The following is a 21,248-nucleotide window of genomic DNA, read 5'->3' as shown; positions in this document are numbered from 1 at the left end:
TCAAATATGTATTGGTTTTTTTGTTTTTTGTTTTTTGTTTTTTTTATGAAGCATGATGTTTGTGAAGATTAGTTTTGGACCATAAAAAAAAGAAAAAGAAAAACCTAAAAAAATTACTTTGAAAATGAATATTTTGGATGTAAATGCTTCCTGGGAAGGCTCATCAATTTTTCACATGAAAAATTAAAATTACTTCTAATCTGAACACAATGACCTTGCAAGGCAGTCACCATGTCAGGAATGAAGGACAGCCTTGCTAAAGCATTGGACCGAGACTTAGAGAAATGGGTTCAACTCTTGAATCTGTTGGAGTCTTTCTTCTTAATTTACTTCTCTTAAGGAAGATTACACGGTCTTAAGGAAGATGACGGCGGTTGTGCAGAATAACAAGGCAAAAACTATGGGGGAGCCAGGCAAGCTAACAATTTTCAAGTATGTAAAAATCTCCTATAAAGAGGAGGGGAATAAGTTGTTTTCCATGTCCATGGTGGAAAGAAGTAACAGATTTGAATATGGGAATGACTCAGCTTAGAAGTTACAAAAAATAGGGACAATGAAAGAAGACAGGAATAAGACAAGTCCATGGAAGCTGTAGAGTTTTTAGGAATATATTAAACAGTCAAGCAGGCGAGGTAGAAGGCTGGCTTGGATAAGTAGGGATCTTCTTCTAGAACTAAGGCAAAAAAAGAAAACGTATGGCCAGTGGAAGCAAGGTCAGGAAACATGGGAGGACTACAGAGATGCTGTTTGCCACTGTAGGGAGGAAATACATGCAGCCAAAGGTCAATTAGAGCTGAATCTGGCCAGTACTGTGAAGGACAATAAAAAAGGTTTTTTAGAATACGTTAATAGCAAAAGGCAGGCCAGAAATAACATTGGCCTGTTACTTGATGAGCATGGTCGCCTCACAAACAGGGACACAGACAAAGCAGAGACGTTTAATGCTTTCTTCGCCCACAGATGATGGGCTCTGGGACCGCCAGAGCCCTGGGCTAGAGAACCATGACTGTGAGAATGACAAACTCCCAACCAACCCTGAACTTGTGAGGGGTTTGCTGCTCCAGCTGGATCCCTATAAGTCAATGGGGACCAATGGGATTCATCCCAGGGTACTGAAAGAGCTGACTGATGTCACAGCGAGACCTCTCTCAATGATTTTTCAATGCTCTTGGGAATCTGGAGAAGTCCCAGTTGACTGGAAGCTGGCAAATATTGTCCCAATGTTCAAGAAGGGCAACAGGGATGACCCCGGTAACTACAGACCTGTCAGTCTCACCTCTGTGCCTGGCAAAATTATGGAGAAGATTATTTTGGGAGTTATTGAAAAACACCTTAAAGACAAGGCAGTCATTAGTCCTAGCCAGCATGGGTTCACGAGGGGAAAGTCCTGCTTAACAAACTTAATTTCTTTCTATGACAAGGTTACCCACCTAGTTGATCAAGGGAAGCCAGTCAATGTAATCTTTTTGGATTTCAGTAAAGCTTTCGATACTGCCTCTTACTGTACCCTCCTGGACAAAATGTCCAGCATACAGCTGGATAAACACATAATGTGATGGGTGTGCAATTGGCTGATGAGTCGGACTCAAAGGGTTATATTAAATGAGGTTACATCGGCCTGGTGACCAGGCACTAGCGGGGTTCTGCAGGGATCCATCTTGGGGCCAGTGCTCTTAAGATCTTCATAAATTACTTGGATGCAGCGCTTGAAGGTTTGTTACCTAAGTTTGCTGATGTCACAAAATTGGGAGGAGCTGTTGACACTCTTGAGGGCAGAGAGGCCCTGCAGAGAGATTGGGACAAATTAGAGAGCTGGGCAATCACCAACCATATGAAGCTTAACAAGGGCAAGTGCCAGATTTTGCACCTGGGACATGGCAGCTCTGGATGTACATACAGACTGGGGAACGAGAGGCTGGAGAGCAGCCCCGTGGAGAGGGATCTGGGGGTTCTGGTCGACGGCAAGTTGAGCATGAGCCAACAGTGTGCCCTGGCAGCCAGGAGGGCCAGCCATGTCCTGGGGTGCATCGAGCACTGTATTGCTAGTGGGTCAAGGGAGGTGATTGTCCCGCTCTACTCTCTTGTACGGCCTCATCTTGAGCATGGTGTGCAGTTTTGGGTGCCGCAGTACAAAAAGGATACAAAGTTACTAGAGAGTGTCCAGAGGAGAGCCACGAAGATGGTGAAGGGTTCAGAGGGAAAGCTGTATAAGGAGGGGCTGAAGTCACTTGGTCTGTTCAGCCTGGAGAAGAGGAGACAGAGGGGACACCTCATCGTGGTCTACAGCTTCCTCACAAGGGGAAGAGGAGGGGCAGGCACTGATCTCTTCTCCCTGACACCCAATGATGGGACCCGAGGGAACGGCAGGAAGATATGCTAGGGGAGGTTTAGGTTGGATATTAGGAAAAGCTTCTTCCCCCAGAGGGTGGTGGAGCACTGGAACAAGCTGCCCCAGGAGGCAGTCACGGCGCCAAGCCTGACAATATTCAAGAAGCATTTGGACAATGCCCTCAGACATATGGTGTGAATTTTGGGGTTGTCCTCTGCAGGGACAGGAGTTGGACTCGATGCTCCTTGTGGGTTCCTTCCAACTCAAGACATTCTATGAAACATACTCTGCCAGAAATTACCTAGATATAGTTGATCCTACTATAAAAGTAGGAACGGCTTAGACAATGTCTTGAGTGATCCCAGAATCAGCTCTGGCTATGTCTACAGTAGGAACTGCTTTGGTTCAGTAGGAGCAGATCAGAAGAGTGAGGCAGCTGGACCCTACATCTACACTATATGTGGCTTGGGAGATTGAATTCAGAATTAATTTAATCAGAACCAAATGTTCTCACCATGCATGTGGATGACAGCTGACTCAACTTACCAACCATGAGTTCAAATCCTTATGTTTCCATCAGAATTTGGAGCGTATATGCTAACTGAATTAATATGAAATTAATATGAAATTATTGATATATATGAATTAATATGAAATAAGGGTGATTAGCTTCCTGACCTGGCTACTACTCCAACCAAAATGCTAATATATTTACAGCCTCTGTTACCTGGAAGGAGATTATGTGGGCTGCACATTAGCCAGGTGTTGCCTTCACTCAATACCCTGGGTAAGGCACAGTGCCAGAGAAGGAGTGTTGCAAGGCACATGCTGCTCACATCAGGGCTGGCTGTACACAGTGCTGTTTAAAAGGTTTCTACAAAACCTCCTTATATTTTTTTCAAGGGTGAATATGCTAAATAGATGCTTATAGCATAATATGCATATGAATTAACCATGTTTTTGCCTTTATCTGAGTTATCTCGTCTCCTTTTTTTTTAATTGAAAGTTAACTACCTCTGCCATCTGTAAAATGACTATAACAATAACTCTTTGCTCTGTATTCAATATTGATAATATAAGCTCTTCAGATTTTATTCTTATATTTATGCAAGCATAGGGTAGTCCACATGGAGAACTTGACTGAGATTTCTGGGTGCTCATATGCACATAAGAGTTTTCGATTCTTGGAGAAGTAAGGAAGGGGGTCAGCAAAACCACTACCCTGAACTTCAGAAGGGCAGACTTTGGATTGTTTAGGAGTCTGGTTAACAGAGTCCCTTGGGAGGCAGTCCTGAAGGGCAAAGGAGTCCAGGAAGGCTGGATGTTATTCAAGAAGGAAGTCTCAAAGGCACAGGAGCAGGCTGTCCCCATGTGCTGTAAGTCGAGCAGGTGGGGGAGAAGACTGGCCTGGCTGAACAGAGAGCTTTGGCTGGAACTCAGGAAAAAGAGGAGAGCTTACCACCTTTGGAAGAAGGGGCAGGTGACTCAGGAGGACTACAAGGATGTTGTGAGGTTATGCAGGGAGAAGATTGGAAAGCCGAAGGCCCAGCTAGAACTTAAACTGGCCACTGCCGTTAAAGATAACAAAAAATGTTTTTACAAATATATCAGCAACAAAAGGAGGGCCAGGGAGAATCTCCCTCCTTTGCTGGATGTGGAGGGAAACTTTGCCACGAAGGATGAGGAGAAGGCTGAGGTACTGAATGCCTTCTTTGCCTCAGTCTTTAATAGTCAAGACTGGTCATCCTCGGGATTTTCAGGCCCCTGAGCTGGGAGATGGAGATAGGATGCAGAATGAAGCCCCAGTTGTCGAAGAGGTGGCAGTCACTGACCTGCGCCTCCACCTGGATGCTCACAAGTCCATGGGGCCAGACAGGATCCACCCGAGGATACTGAGGGAGCTGGCAGAGGAGCTTGCCAAGCCACTCTCCATTCTTTATCAGCAGTCCTGGTCAACCGGGGAGGTCCGAGATGACTGGAAGTTAGCAAATGTGACGCCCCTCTACAAGAAGGGTTGGAAGGAGGATCCAGGGAACTACAGGCCTGTCAGCTTGATCTTGGTGCCAGGAAAGGTCATGGAGCAGATCATCTTGAGTGCCATTACGTGGCACGTGCAGGACAACCAGGGGATCAGGCTCAGCCAGCATGGATTTATGAGAGGGAGGTCCTGCTTCACTAACCTGGTCTCCTTCTATGACAAGGTGACCTGCTTAGTGGATGAGGGGAAGGCTGTGGATGTTGTCTGTCTAGACTTTAGTAAGGCCTTTGACACCATTTCCCACAGCATTCTCCTGGAGAAACTGACTGCTCATGGCTTGGATGGGTGCACTCTACGCTGGGTTAAAAACTGGCTGGACGGCCAAGCTCAGAGAGTGGTGGTGAATGGAGTCAAATCCAGTCAGCAACTGGTCACGAGTGGTGTCGGGGCCAGTCCTGTTCAATATCTTTATTGATGACCTGGATGAGGGCATTGAGTGCACCCTCAGTAAGTTTGCAGATGACACCAAGTTGGGTGGAAGTGTCGATCTGCTGGAGGGTAGGAAGGCCCTACAGAGGGACCTGGACAGGCTGGATTGATGGGCCAGGGCCAACTGTATGAGATTCAACAAGGCTAAGTGCCAGGTCCTGCACTTTGGTCACACCACCACCATGCGACGCTACAGGCTTGGGGAGGAGTGGCTGGAGAGCTGCCTGGCAGAAAAGGACCTGGGGGTGTTGGTTGGCAGCTGCCTGAACATGAGCCAGCAGTGTGCTCAGGTGGCCAAGAGGGCCAGTGGCACCCTGGCTTGTATCAAGAATAGTGGGGCCAGCAGGACCAGGGAGGTGATAGTGCCCCTGTACTCGGCACTGGTGAGGCTGCACCTTGAGTACTGTGTTCAGTGTTGGGCCCCTCACTCCAAGAAGGACATGGAGGTGCTGGAGCACGGCCAGAGAAGGGCAATGAAGTTGATGAAGGGTCTAGAGACCAAGTCTTATGAGGAGCGGCTGAGGGAGCTGGGATTGTTTAGCCTGGAGAAGAGGAGGCTGAGGGGAGACCTTATTGCTTTCTACAACTACCTGAAAGGAGGTTGTAGCGAGGTGGGGGTCGGTCTCTTCTCCCTAGTAACAAGCGATAGGACAAGAGGAAATGGCCTCAAGCTGCACCAGGGCAGGTTTAGATTGGATATTAGAAATAACTTCTTCACCGAAAGGGCAGTCAGGCATTGGAACGGGCTGCCCAGGGAAGTGGTTGAGTCCCCATCCCTGGAGGTATTTAAAAGCCATGTAGATGTGGTGCTTAGGGACATGGTTTAGTGGTGGACTTGGCAGTGCTAGGTTAACGGTTGGACTTGATCTTAAGGGTCTTTTCCAACCTTAACGATTCTATGATTCTATAATAGACAATAATATGTGATGGGTTAAGGTGCATCTTACCTAACTCCCACTCTATAAAATGCAGTTGTCTAGAATTAAATTAGTCCTCTGGATAACCTTTTTAGTCACTTGAGACCAATGCCTCGAAGGCATGATTCATTGCATCTTCTGGTAGCCATCTAAGTCAGCTGAGATGAATGCAGGACATGCCACTGTTTCCACTGGCTATGGAAGGAGCCTTGATATTTAGCTTAAACTAAGATGACAAGTTTCTAGCCAGCAGTAGAGTCTGCAGGTGGTGGGTCTGTCTTTCTGGATGGTTACACGGTCATGGGACTCATAAGTTTGAGTGAACATACTTAGGTATGCTTAGTTCTCCTGCTTTATATCTATTTTTAACATCATATTAATTAAAGCACCAGTACATATTTTTTCTGTCAATAACTTCAATTCCCAAGCACACATGCCTAATCAGTCACATGTACAGAGAAATTCTATCTATCATCTACTTTATCTTTTACTTTTCCTTTTCCAAATTTAGTTTCAATATTGAATTTTACATAAATTCCTAATTTTTTTTTTTACCTCCATTCCTCTTTACATAATTTCAGATTTTACTTTAAAATGGTCATTTTGCTTGTAGCATTCAAAATAACAAAATTGTCCAATTCATTTCCCTCAAGGATATTCTTATAGCTTCATCTGTCAGAGGAATTACTACACAAAGCATAAAATGAACAATAAACAACCTGAATAATGTGCATGGAAATAGGTTTGTTTTGATTTTTCTTTCACTAATTAACACTTAAGCTGCTTATATTAGTCAACATGACATTCATTTACCACACACAAAAATGTCTAGATTAGCTCCTGTTATGCCCAGGACCTTAGCAGCTAAATATATAAAGCTCAGAGAAATAAAATGGCAGTTTTATTTATATAGCCTTTCCCTTTCATTTCTGGATTAGGGGCATTTCCATCCTGGAAAATCAGGATGTCACACTACAAATATCACCTTTGGTGTCACCAGTGGTCCCCAGAAGATATTTCTCCATTTACTGACCCTTGTGTTTTTTCCTTTTTTCAACAGATCTATGCAGCTCAGACAGCATCCTTTGTATCTATTGGGCACTCTTTACTTGTTCCAGTAGATGATGGCCTGTGAAGGTCTCAATTTACAGAGCTGTGACACCATTAGTTGGGAAATACCTTGTTGCCTGGAGAATTTGAATTATATGTAATTTAAAATAGCTTAGAAAAATTAGAAGATAAGCAATAGTGTCCAAAATTGATAAAACAGATCCGAAATGAAACAAAGCCAACATCTAATCTGGTTATGCTCAAGTGACTTCAGAAAGACTCCCCTCTCTCTACACTTCATTCTCCTGCATAGCTGCCTCCTGCCACAGTGGTAGATGGGATCTATGCTTTGTGCTTACCTTAATCTTCAGGTTACACCTCTTTGAAGGTTTTGTCACAGAACATAGCTATAAGACAGAGTTCCGTTAGACACTGCTTATCAGCAAAGACCTCAGAGTACACTTCCAGATTGGTTCAGGTCTCACATTGCCTTTCTCTTTTATTCCTTTCTGCTATCAGACATTAGGTCTTTTAGCTAATCTCTCATTTGAAATGTTTCAAAGGACTTAGAGAAGCTTAATTGTTTCAGCATGATACTCATTCTGTTCCCTCTCTAATCTGAAGACAGTCCAGCCCTCTTAAAATAAAAGATGTTTCTTTTAAAAAATATTTAAGTCTCTTTCTGCAAGATCAATGGTCATGTTCTCTGCTCAGCTGGCTATTAAACAACGCTTTACTGCATTGAATATCAAAAATGTCCTTGCTTCCAGTGGTGGCTGCAAAGCATATTTCAGTTTAAACTTTTCATTGAAATCTACGGTTATGTGAATCTCAACATAAAAGACATACAACGTATCAACATCTAAACACCATAATTGCATGTAGTTCATTACTGGCTCCTGACTGGGAAGGTACATGAAGGATATCCCAATTTTGGGATGTCAGCAGGTTTGGGTGACTGGGTGAATTCCCTTTTTTGCCTGATCACGCTAATTTAAAGAGGTAGCTTTGACGAGAATTTACCTTTAGTAAACGTGAGGCAGGTATTCACTTAGCTTTTGTGTACACTATTTTGTCTTTGTGAGATTTTAATTGCCAAAACATGGAGTTAAAATATAATCTTTAGTAATTTATGCAGTTTCAAGATACTAACAGATAAATTATGCTAAGAATCCTCTGAAGTGACAGGTTCTAATATAAAACATGAAAAAAACACTACACTACTCCTTTACAGAGAAGAATCGTTTTAAAGAAAGGTTGGAACTATGATAGGGATCAATCTGTATGGGTATTCTCCCAAACCACATTTGAATTCCACCAAAAATTCATATTTGGAATACAACTCATCATGCTGTGATAGAAGTCATAAATCAGGAAAAATCATGTTCATCAGGGTGTATAAATCATCCCAGTGATAAGATTGCTTCCATAAGGAATATGAATAAAATTTACCCCTTCCATTTTCATGATACAAAAAAATCAATGTTATATTTTGTTGGATTTTCTTATAAGAGTTGCAGAATCTGTAGTTTTTAAAAGTTTAGAAAAGTATTTGGAAGGTTTGGACACATCGAGTGGAAATGCTAACGTCTTATTTGATGTCTTTAACCCATGTCATGTTGTAGTAATATCTCAGAAGTCAGCATTCTCATTTAAGAAGAAACCTGGGCAATTTCAGAGTTGACTTTTCCTTCTGAATGAATGAGAAAACAAAGAATTTTATTATTTCCCGTGGAACAGTTGAAATATACATTTTAGATAAGACCAAAAACTTTATTTTGTGTCTCTAGTACTATTGATGTTATGAAAAAAAATAAAACCCTAAAATCATTCTAAAATGAAAAATGAAGGGATTATATTCCAGAAAATGTCAAAATGGAACCCATGACATAATAAAAGCACTTAATGTAATGTTTTCTCTAGGTTAAACACCATCTAAACAATTTTTTTTTTTTTTTTTTTTAATAAGCTTTCAGCTTTGAAAGTGCAGCAATTTCTTTTGGAAAGTTGCAAAATAGCAGCCTTTAAATGAAAAAGAGAGCTTTCTTGCACAACTAGAAGGTTGGCTCAGGTCATGCTATATTTTTTTCCCTGTCGTATTTATTTTCTTTGTTTTTTGAGCTGGGTAAACCAATAATTTTGTCCACTAATGCAATTTCACAGGATCAGATTCTGCTGGTTGCTTGCAGCTTGTATGAAGCAATTACGTGCAGTGTAAAGAAGCCCTGGGGAGCTTTGGGTTGAATCCTTTCTGAATAACTAGACAGACCAGGATGTGTGGCAGTAGATTCAGTTTTTACAAAGCTGCTGTGATACACACAGGTCAAAATTTGTCTTGTATGGATGCATTACAGATTTATAATTTGTTTATTTCCCTAACGTACAAAAAAGGTGCTTCATAAGATTTTTCAAGAGATATGCTATTAAGCATTCAATTCATATTGAAAATATAAAGGCTGAAATAAAACATTCCCCAAAGACAAACACCTCCTGATTCTCAGTGTTATCTGCCTGATAATCAGTGAGCTTCCAGAAAAGGATTCATATGTGTGTTTTAGGGACTTGGGTTCCTTGTATGTTTTCTGGAGGACAGATATCCTGAGATCCTAAATGCTAGCCAGAGCATAGAGCACTGGGACACTAAAGCCATTAAAGAACAAGTGCCAGAAGAGGCAGGTGTGCCATAAATTATGTCCCAAGTTTAAGCTGGGGCATCACCAGCTCCCCAGAGCAGTTTTTTTGCTGCTGATGGTGACTAGAGCTACTTCTGGAGTTGGGGGACCAGTGTGTTCAAATCTGCCCAAGATGTCAGGTCAGCCTCAAGTTTTCTGCTAAATGTTCTTCAACCCAGGTTTTTTTTGCAAAGAATACCTTCTTCCCTGAGTAGTCTGAAGGTCTTGATTTGAGACAGTTTGGGAGGGGTCGAGATTTGAGTTCCTCAGACCCAGGGGTGTCTTCTGAGTCCTAAAGAGCTTTAAAAAAAACCAAATGGTCACTTAGGTCTCCAGCAGAGCATTGTAAGGAAGCTTGCCAGGCATATCAGCAATACAGTTAGAAATTTTTCCTTGAAACCATAATTGTGCATACTAGGTTTAAGAATTGGGTTTTGCTTGCTTTCCTGAATTGTAGCTCTCAAAATACACCAAACTAGTTTGTTATTCCTCATTATTTTCTGATTCCTTAAAGTTCTGTTGAATGCCTGGTTCAGTGCCAACGTTTCTTAGTTGTCCTTATAATTGATCCCCTGGCTCCTGTCTTGCAGACACCTATAAACATATACATCCCCATTGGGAAAGATGGAGAGATCCAACCTGTAATGGGAATGGGAAAGGGGAGGAAGTTCCTTTGTCACATCTACCATGCATAGGCCTGAGCCAAAACTGATTAAGTTGGTTTCCAAACACAATTTTATGTATAAAGGCAGCAGTTTCTGGAAATGCACAAAATTTGGATCTGACCAGAACATCAGGACCATGAACATTCCCCCATGTCATGAAGCTGCAATAGTGAAGTTAAGGGGAGGAGAAAGAATGTGACAGTGAAGCATAGTATGACCTGAGTCATCGTAGCCACTACATGCCATTGGCAATACATCTGGCCAACTCTTCCAGAGATGCACTTGGACCAACAGAGCAGTGAGCATCAGGCAGCCTCTATGTCTAGAAAACTTTCAGGTGCTCTATTTTTCTGTTTTAAACACTAGTAATGTAGATTTTCTCCCAGACGGAGTTCAGTGCCTATCAACTTTGTCAGTCAGTTACTGTTAATTTGATTTCAAATGTGTTGAGACAAGAAATAAAATCATCAGGTCCTTCAGGAGAGCTAAGAAAAGGCACTAGCCTGCCAACTTTACTGATTTCTTCCTAGTAGACAAGAAAAATGCCATAACTATCGAAAAAAGAGGCAAAGCAACCATGTTGGAAATGGAAGCATGGATCTGCAACCCAGAAATATCCCTATGAAACTACTGGAAACAGTTCTTAACATACTTTAGCCTCTTAAAGATCACAGTCACTAATACCTAACACAGTTAGTGTATTGCCATTAGACTCTGCAGCAAACCTACAATCTTGGGTGAGCTACAACGTAGTGCATGGAGTCTTGAATGTACTGTCCTCCAATGGCAACTCCAAGGAGCTCTTATGTTTTCTTATGGTTAAAAGTATTATATACCTTATGTTTATATTGTTTGAGTTTAAACTGCTAGTCATTTGACAAATTATAATTTTTTTTCTGTTTTTATGTAGGAGTTGTTTTCTGTGATAACATATTAGTAATTACGATATACGATAATAATAAAAAATCTAGGAAACTTTTAGTTGTATCTTCAGTACTCTAAATAAAATATTTAGTTTTAATAATTTCTTAGTAATAATGCCACATTCTATAATAATATGATGCAAACAGCAGATGTGTGATATATGAAACGGGGCAATACCTTTGGCCTTAAATCAAGGTAAAATTTCAAGAAACTTCTCAAAGTGAAATAGAATTGTTTTAACAGAAATGAAGTCTTCTGGAATATATCTGTTTGCTAAAAAATTCTGGGTTTTCTGTTTTTCTTCATGATCCAAAAGAAATAATTATTTTAGATCTGTATATTTCCCTGGGGATATGCTCTGCTTTTGGAGAATTATAACGCGTGAATTTTAACTTTTTCTGATCAGAGATAGCCTTCTTGGTTTCTTCATGTAATCGTAGTAAACATTAGGTTACTGGGGCAAATACTATTTTGCAAGTTCAAATTCTCCAGTATTTTAACTTTTCTGCTGAAAAGTGCCTATAAACTTTTTTTTCTGTTTTCCAGAAAGTGGAACAGAAAAGAGATGTGACAAAAGGGATGGTAAATCCATCTTTTAACTCACATGAGAATATGTAAAATTCTGAAGTTATTAGTAAGTTAAATTTCAGTTTTCTCTTGGACCTCTTCATTTTAGGAACAGACTTAAATATTTATCAGATCAGAAGTACAAGAAAGAATAAAATTTCAGAGCAGATTTTTGGTCTACAGGCTCTGAGCTATTCCTTGGTGCCATACAGGCATATCTGAAATCCTATGGTTTTCTGCATTAAACGAGAATTCTTTTTTTATAATTGTAGAAACTTTCACTGGATAGGAAAGCTGTTTTGTGCATAGCTTTGGTATGTTTAAATGAATAAAACAACACAGAGGTAAGAATCACCACACGGAATAAACAGAAATGGCTTTGCAGAATCATTCTGATTCATCGAGATTTAACCAATAAATAACAAAACCTTGTGTAGTCTCTTTCTGATTTGTCACATTATACTATCACTTTTGCCTAAAGCAGTATTTTCTTTGAAAGAGGTGGGATGGGAAAATGGGATAGATTCTTAGAAGCAAATATTCTCTGTTCTGAGTAGTACCTGTCAAACCATAGGTGACCGCAGGATGAGATTTCCCCAGGATATCTGATGCATGATCATTTCAGTGTTTCTTTTTTCTCCACTGTTCATGAATCAGTCACCTTTACTGCAATGTATGCTTATCCTTTGTCATCTTTCTCAAGAACTTGTTCCCAATATTAGGAAACTAAATTTCTCAGTATTAAGCAGTTCATGCTGATGTGTGTCTAGTGGGGAGCTGCTTAGTGAATGTGAATGGAACTTGGAAAAATAGTGCTTTTGCAGGATGATATGATGTAGTAATAACAATGTGAAGTGAAAAGCTGAAAGAGAAATAATGTCTGAAAGGGTTCCGGCTGTGGGATGCTGCCTGTCAATGCAAAGGGCACAGTGCTTCAAGCCACGGATAGAGCCAACACCTCAGAAGAGCTGAAATTAGTGGCAACCAGGAATGCAGGGATAGGGTAGGAGAGGGAGGTGCAGGGAGGGACAAATAAAGTGATTCAGAGAAAATAATGCACCTGGGTATGTTAGTCTTGTGAGAATGCAAGCAAACGATACCAGCTACTAACAATTTTGAGGTCAGCATCAGCATATAATTGGCCTCATGTAAAAGAGCTGAGAAGTGCACACTTCAGAGCCAGCATGACTTGTACAGGAATCATGGGGCCTAAGCTCTCCTGCTTTGCTACCTGTATCACTTCTCAGGCTGTTTCTTTCTGCAAAAAAATAGGAGAGAACCTGCTGTTGCTAAGGCACCCTTGTAGTTGCATTGGATTTATACAGTCAGTATGTAAGCAACAACAAAGAACCATGGACACCACATCCTAGCTCTCAATGAAAATGTAGCCTGGGGTATCATTATCATTTCAAGGTTCTCTGTGTTTTAGGGCTGAGAGGTGCATGAACATTTTGCTTATCAATACAAATTAATAGCATTAGAATGGTGAGTCAAATAACAATTCATAAATCTGTATGCTGCTAAATGACATTGTAATTCATCAAATCAAGGGCGAATGGAAAATAACCAGCCTTTGAATTCCAGCTCACTGCATCTTCACCAATGATGAGACTGTCTCCTAAGGCTTCTGATATCTTATACATACAGATTTGTATTTAAGACAGCACCTTTAGTCTCTGATACTATTGATGAGTGGGCTGCACAAACTGAGGTTATCCTCTCATCTAAACAAAACATCGGGGATTTAAAAATCAATGCAGAATGCACACTGTGGCTTTCCTGAATACTGCTTGATTTCTCATCCTTCTAACAACAAAGACAGCGATTGACTAAGCACTGGCACAAGGTTGCTACACAATCAGCCCAGGGTGTCTCTCAAGTATGTGCTGCTCAGTAACACACTGCTGACTGCCCTGAACAAGGAGCATAGCTGTTTGTACAGGGGCATGTTGTCCAAAACTAAACTGCCTTCCCAGCATAGCTCCTGAATCACTCATAAGAAGAGGTTACCATACAGAGTAACTGAAGGGTTGACTGCTCAAACAAGGGATTGGGAATCAAATGAGGTTAGCTAGTGTGAAGCAACTAGCACACCAATACCCCATGGCAGCTGCAAGACAGCTCATGTTTCAATAAAGTGAAGAAAACTAATTCACATTTATCATGGGGCAGAAGTGGGTACAGAAACAGTCATGGCTTAGAAGAGAGTGACAGCCTTCCAAAGGCAGTTAGATCTACTTTTCCTCAATCTTTAAGGATCCTGTAATGTATTTTAAGACTTATGAACCTTGGGATCTTTGATCTTGAGCTGACTACATGATGCAGCCCTACACTCACTAGTTACTAGTTAGCTGTGATGCTTAGGATTTTTAGTTTTTCATAAACTGTTAGGTGAATAAATGAATATGGACCCCCTGAGATTTTTGAGAGAGTTAAAAATATTGTACTTCACAGAAATCAAAGTTCAGACTGTATTAAGTGGAGGATAACAGGTTTTCTGTTACACTGCTGTAATTCCAGAGAGATTAAACTGAATACAATAGAGTCCTAAACAATTTACCCCAGTGACAATGACAGCAAAATTGTATACTAGTAGCTACAGTAGTAAAAAAGATGGCTTTATTTGCCTCCAGTTTGAATGTGAGTCATTTATAGTATTTGTTGGCTAGTTTTTCAATGTTGCTGTGGATTAACATGAAATTACATTAGTGAAACAGAAGCTTCTGGCAAACAATGCACAATCTTGCAAAAGAGGGTAAAAAATAGCACTGAGAATGTTACACTCCTAAAGGTGCGTGGGATAAATATACCCAGTGCTCAACATTTGGAAAACTGATCAGAAAGTGTTTCTTATAAGGGCATTGATTAGTCAAAGTCACTGCATTACTGTACTGAAATATTTTTTTTTTCCCCCTAGCACTCAGGAGTAATTGAGAAACAAATAAATTATAAGTTGAAAAGGACATCAAGCCATGATAAAATTTTTATTAATCCCAATAGATAACAAATATTAACAGCTTGATTTTCTAAATTCCCTTTTACATGTTACAAACCACAAAACAAATGGTATTTTACTTTAAAATTTCAGCCCAGAGGGAAAGTCCCTGAGTGTAGATGCAAAGTCAAGTGAGCTGTGTAACTACATTAGATGCAAGTGATACATTTTGGGTTGCTATTTTTCCCACGAATTTTTATTTGTTTGGAGTTTTTTTGAGCAGAAAATGAAAGGCATAAGAGGCAAAAGTACTTGTTACTACGATTGGTTAATAGTTGCTGGCTCTTCAGAGCTATACACTTTATAAAAGCTGAATGTATACAAATTTTCTCATACACATGCCAACCAAATGTTTTTCCACTAATTAATGAGTTATGGTACAGGAAGAAAGAAACAAAATGGTCAAGCTATAACTTTAGCCAGTAAATTCTGCTCCTACTGCAGTAGTAAGTGATAGAAGGAGGCTAGAACACATATTTTTGGTGAAGCCAAAACAGAGGCAGAGATTCTACTGTAAAAATAAAAAGTCTACTGCTAAATCAGTATTTATTGATTTTATATACCACTTATTGGAACAAGCTGATAAATTACCCTTTGATGCAATAATTTCTAATCATTCCTTTGTGTTCTACGTTTATAACTTTCCTTTACAGTATTAATCCTGTAAGAGTTGTCCTGAAAAATTTCAAATTCTTTTCCAAGATTTCTGCATGGTTACTATAAGAATATTTGATAAATTTGAAGTCTGAGATTTCGTATTCAGTCACAGAATGTGGCATACATTTCCCTACAAACATCTGTGGTCCAAGGACGCCTCTACTCCTTTGAACATTTTTGTTAGGGCATGTTGATGATAGTTTCAGTCTGTCTTCCATTCCTCTGTAAATTTTGCAGTACTAACATCTCTCCTGGTTAGGTCTTTTCTGTTACAAGAAACTTAAATTTTTGTGTTGCTTAACTTTATCCAACAACTTTCTCTCTTTCTAAGACTTTTAGAGATCTGATCCTGATCCACTACTGTTTTTCCTGAGGTTCAAAACACCTGCATCATCCAAAATGTACTAAATGCTCTGAAAAAAACAGCGAATTTTACCAAACACCGTTCAAGTAGCAGCCCGAGGAAACAGTTTCCCATAGGGGATTTGTGTGAGCACAAACAGGAGCCTTGTGCCAGTAGCTGTACAAGTGAAATCAGAAACACGTGGGGACATTCTTGAGCACTGGAAGGTGTTTTTTACTTATGGTAGTCAATGGCTAGAAGAAGTCCCTAATTGACCTTGGCCTGTGCCAATGACCGCTTTCCCAAATGGTTCCCAGGCTTGGCTAAGGAGCCAGAGTGCACCAGGGAACATTTCCACGCAAGTAGTTTGGATGTGGTAACTCTTTTCTGCAGGCAAAACATCATAGTATAGACATGGGTTATTCCATGCCAGCTGGCCTCAGTGACCAAAAATGTTCTTCAGCAAAATGTTTTCACTGATATAGAAGCAGTGTGGTTATGTTGGGCTATTTGTTAGCACCCAACTAAGATTTTCTGTATATTTAAGGAGAAAAGGAGGTATGGGTTAACAGAGTTTTAGTTTAAAGAAACTTGTCTCCAGAGGCCCTGTCTAACTGGGAGATTTCTCTTCCAGTAGGTGACTGAGAGCAGGAACCTTGTGTGTCCTCCCCAGGGACTTGCCTGACTTCGCTCCAACTAGTCTGTAGAGGTAAGTGCTCCCTGTTTATAAAGTTCTTCTTACTGAAGAGCAACCCTTCCTACTGACTGAGCAAGGGGCACTTCCAGATCCTCTTCTGGAAGAGTGGGAGGAGCTGCTCTAGGACACAACTAGAGGGCAGCTGAATACTTTCACTCTGGCTTTCCCTTTTACCTGGAAGGCATATCCAACTCCTCCTTCAGTCTTTAGCCTCTTGCCCCTCCAGTACAAGCTTTCTTTGTACAAAATCATGTCTTGATAGTCTTCTGGTGTCTGGGTTTTAGTGGTATTGCAAATTTACACTTAGATAGCCAATATAAGCTATAGTTCCTTCTCTCATCTTGATTTTTCTACTGCTCTTCTTTCATTTTTGTTACTTCTGTTTCAGATATACTTGCTTACCTGACTTTGCCTGACTGAAAATAATTAAATAACCTGTTTACTTCATGCTGATGGTCTGTTCACCTTCTCCTGAAATATTGTCCGATGATTTCATAAGGAATTAATCCAATCCAGAGATGTTGTTACCATCCTCTCCATCCCTGCTGTGCATGTTATGCTGGCTCCTGCAAAGTGTTGTAGTCCACTGGGTTCTTGCAGCTTTTTTCAATGACAGGAATCAAACTGAGTTGTGATATTTGCTGTTGTTTTCAAACTGACAGTGAATCCATTTACTTTTCAGCCTCAAATCCTTCACTGTAAAGCTATGTGTATTTCATAACATCCACAGTGTCAGACAACTGATTTTTCCTCTTGAACATTACTTGTTGATTTCTCTGCTAGATACGTTCTAATTGTTTTGTTAAGGGTATATTCTGTGTCTTTAAGTAGACTGTTTTTAAGTGCTCTTTCCAAAACTCAGTTACAATGTTTCCATTAAGACATCTGGGCTGAAATACGACTGCAGAATTCTAGTTAAAACAAAAAACCATTACCAACCTAAATGAGCCACTGCGATGCTTGTTCCTTCATTACATGCTCTTTCCTCCAATGATTGTTATTTTATCTATTTTTAAAGACTCAGTTACTTGCTTCAGTGCTAACACTCATAACAATCAAGGACTCAGTAAGTCCTCCCAAACTGCAAAATTTATAATATTATAAGCATTTTAATCTAAGACCTTTCATGGTCTTTTTTGTCTTCTCATTTTTTTACCCTTTCTAAAAAAAAAGAGAAGGAAACATTTTGTCATAACTGTCATATTCACTTCTAGACAACCACTGTTCAAACATCTCTAATACCATTTCAAATCACCTTCTGAATTAAAAAAAGAAATGGAAATCAACAGAGTATTTAAGAAAGTTTTTTTCCCTCTTGTTATTGGTAATCATTATTTACAGTTATGGAATGAACTGCAAATTTAACTTGGACTACTTCCTCACATTTTCAAAGAAGTGAATTACTGTATTCTTTTCTTGAGTGTAACAGTGTAATTTATTTTACCTTTAGTACCATGTGCTATTTAGAAATCAGTCAGAAAGTGGTCAGTCGTCTTCTGTGTAATAACCCATAGTTATTGCACACTGTGAACTTCTGCACATCCTAATAGCTTCATGCAAAAGACCTGTAAAGTACCCTCCTAAAGAAACACTTCCCTAACTCCAAGGACTTTAGAAAAACTTTTAGGAATAAAGAGAGAAGAAACAGAACATGGGCAATGATGATCTGAAAGGACTTAGTCCAGGCACAGGCTCCTTCCCAGGATGCAGTCCCTTGTGCCCGTAAGGCTGACTGTCCTGCATAAGCCATACCAGCAAGTCTCAGGACCAGAGAATTGTCTCTGTCCTGTTTTGTCCAGTAGCCAATGAAGCTGAAAAACTGACTGCTGTGGCACAGTTCTTAACCCAAATGACTGGCTTCAAAATGCCCACCGTAACCTCCAGAATAACTATTTTTTTAATGGCTTCTGACAGAAAGTGAAAATGTTCTTGAAAGCTATTTGAAGATGTGCTAAAGGGCATTGAAAGTTCTTCACGAGTGACAGATTTAGGCCAAAAAAATATTTTGTAGCATGAAGTCCTTTGGGATGAGTGTGAAAACTCCTAATAATAAGGCAGCTATTTGGATAGGATCCTTTTTCCTAGCCATACTCTGCAAGTAACTCAAAGTATTTTTGTAATAATGATATTTACTCCCACTGGCATTTTTTCTTTCTCTCTTTTTCTCTGTTTTGGTTCAATTTCTTGAGTTGTTACTGTCACCATAGTATCTGGCCACTCCCTATTCATTATAAAAAAAGTTGAAATGGCATTTTTTTCATACATTTTTCGTTCTTCCAATTCCCTTCTTCAACTATGACTTTTGGAAACACAAAAATGCTGCTTTATTACAGGCTGGGTTACTTTGAATTGTGTGATTTCACTTAAAAGAGACAACAGTGAGCTTTATCCTGCAGGAAATAATTTTAAGATCTGGGGCCAGTCTCAAAGAGATTCCTCTTGTAGGATCAGATTTTGATTGAGAAGTAAGAACTCAAGACATTGATAATTATTGTTGAGGGCTCCAGAATATGAATGTATCATATATTTTCTGTACTTTATTGTTTGTTTTATTTTTAAGCTGCTTTGGGATCTTTCAATAGCTGAAGTTCAGAGTAAATAGTGACAGGATATATATGGAAAGGGGGGTTGTTAAATGCCCAGCACTGTAAATTCTTTGTTCATAGACTGGAGATTCTTCTGAGCTATCATACTCAAATTGCTGGTATTACTACCACTGCCAGAACCACAAACTGATATTTTGTTGTTAATAATTATGTGTACTTACAGTTTTTGAGTGTGAAAGTCCATATGGTTTTACTTTATTATGTTATTCTCAGGCTTGTAGATGCTGATGAAGTTCCTATGTATTCAGAAAAATAGACTATATGGTAAAAGGAAGACCCTGCCTAATTAGATCAACCTCCATTACTTTCTGCCTTGGCAAATTCTGGGGGATAAGTGGTTCGATGGCATTTCTGGAAGAATAAAATAAAAAAATTGAGATCCCCCCCCCCCCCCCCCCCCCGGTACAATAGAAATTACTCCTCCTTTCTCTGTGTTCCCAATATTAGAGGGAAAGGTTTGGCAAAGTCACATTTTAAATGAGCCATTGCACGTCAAAAGTTTTCAACACTTTAAAGGCAGATGAATAAAACTGTTTTGAATTCCAACACTTGTGAATTCTAAAGATGTCCAGCTCAGCAGGGAGCTGAATTTCTGTATGTCAAAAAGCAATAACAAAGCAGTCTCATTCCTATCTTGCCATGTATTTAGAACAGTCTTATGAGACATACAAGTTTAATCTTGGAGGCCAAATATGATTAACCATGGTACATTTACGGTTACAAATGTACTGACATTTGTGCTACAAAACATTTTTAGGTGCTGCTGCTGAACTGCTGATTATGAATTGCAATTCAGGTGCACAAAGTCCCTTCACTGATTTTATATGGCATTTATCTTATTAAATTTGAGCTAATCAGTGTTTTCCATATCATTTTAATTAGCATAGAAATTGTTGTTCATTCATTGATTTATTAAGCCAATGCCTTCTGGGTGTTGCACCCACCAAGCCCCACATCCTTATTTATTTAGGTTTACATAGTCACATTGTCCAGTAGCCTATGTTACAAACCACACTACCATTCCATTAGCTTATATTAAAATACAGTTTGAAAAGATAATTTCTATTTCAAAGACAAGGCAGCTGGAAGTACCAGCACACAGTACTTGGAATCAAACAGAGTTTGTAAGAAATCTCTCACCTCAGGATTGGTGCTACATGATTTCTAAATGGTGGCTATAGTATATTTCAGTAAAGGGGAGAAGAAATTATTCCGTTGTCTTCAATTGTTTTTTCCATATGACTCAAGCTCTTTTTACCTCGTGACTTGATGCTCCATGCAGACCAAAAAGTTATAGGACTTCATCCTAATTCATGCAGCTACAGGAATTTTAGTTTTAGCTTTTTTTTTGTTGAGTCATGCCTGTCAGCCCAAATACAGGGGTGGCAGAACATGTTGACCAAAACATGCCAGGTGCTTCAGAGAAGAGAACTTCTGATGACTGTGATGATGTGAAGTGGGGCTCAATTGTGGAAAATCAGTCAATATCAAAGACAAAACAACATTTGGAGACTGTTGTTGGAGAATTCTTTCTATAAGCACAAGTAAAACAGCACAGATGCTGGGAGAAATACGATGGTTGGGTGCTTCTGCTATTCAGGAAAGTGGCTTTATTTTGGTAATAGCAAATCTGGGTTTTGTTGCTGGGGAACAAATAGGTTTATGAATGCATAAATTTGCAGAGCAAATTTTGTTGTCATATTGCATTGCAGACTTGATCTAGATATATAAAACAAGGCAGGTGATGACAAATCACAAATAGGAGATCATAAGGAAACATTTTCATTAGCATGAAAAAGGGTGGGCTAAATGTACTTGCAATCTTATTGTCAATCTTATTGCAGTCAACTTTTTTGGAAGTATAAGAGAGAAAAGGCATTTAGGGAACATGTGTATTGTTTTTACCGTGGGTTAGAAGTTCCACCTGAACATGGAGTGTCGAGGAACCAGAATTGTCTCGACATTGCCGTTCTATCACCATCTTCTGGTTTCGACATCCAGCCCCCGACAAAACCACCACAGGACGCCCATGCAGAGACCAGGACAGGAAAGGCGGGGCCATGCGCAGACACCAGGGCGCGAAAAGCAGAAGTGCAAACGGCACATACGCAGACCCGTTCTGCGCATGTGCCTGGCCCTATAAAAGGACTGCATGCGCCTTTTGAGGTCTCTCTTCGCCCTCTGCTCCCCTCTTTCTCTTCTCGTCCTACCCCATGCACCTCCTTGGAAGCTGCTCCTGCAGACACTGAGACTGGACTGACTGGACCTTTGATCGACGGGACAACGCCGGACTCAGAGTGGCGGTAGCTAGTTCCCCTATGTGGCTCTTTTCTCACCCGCCTGAGCACGCTCTTTCTAT

The sequence above is a fragment of the Platalea leucorodia genome (genome assembly GCF_965183815.1).
Source record: "Platalea leucorodia genome assembly, chromosome: 3".
Lineage (NCBI taxonomy): Eukaryota > Metazoa > Chordata > Aves > Pelecaniformes > Threskiornithidae > Platalea > Platalea leucorodia.
The sequence above is the reverse complement of the archived record's forward strand: the minus strand, read 5'-3'. Positions refer to the sequence as shown.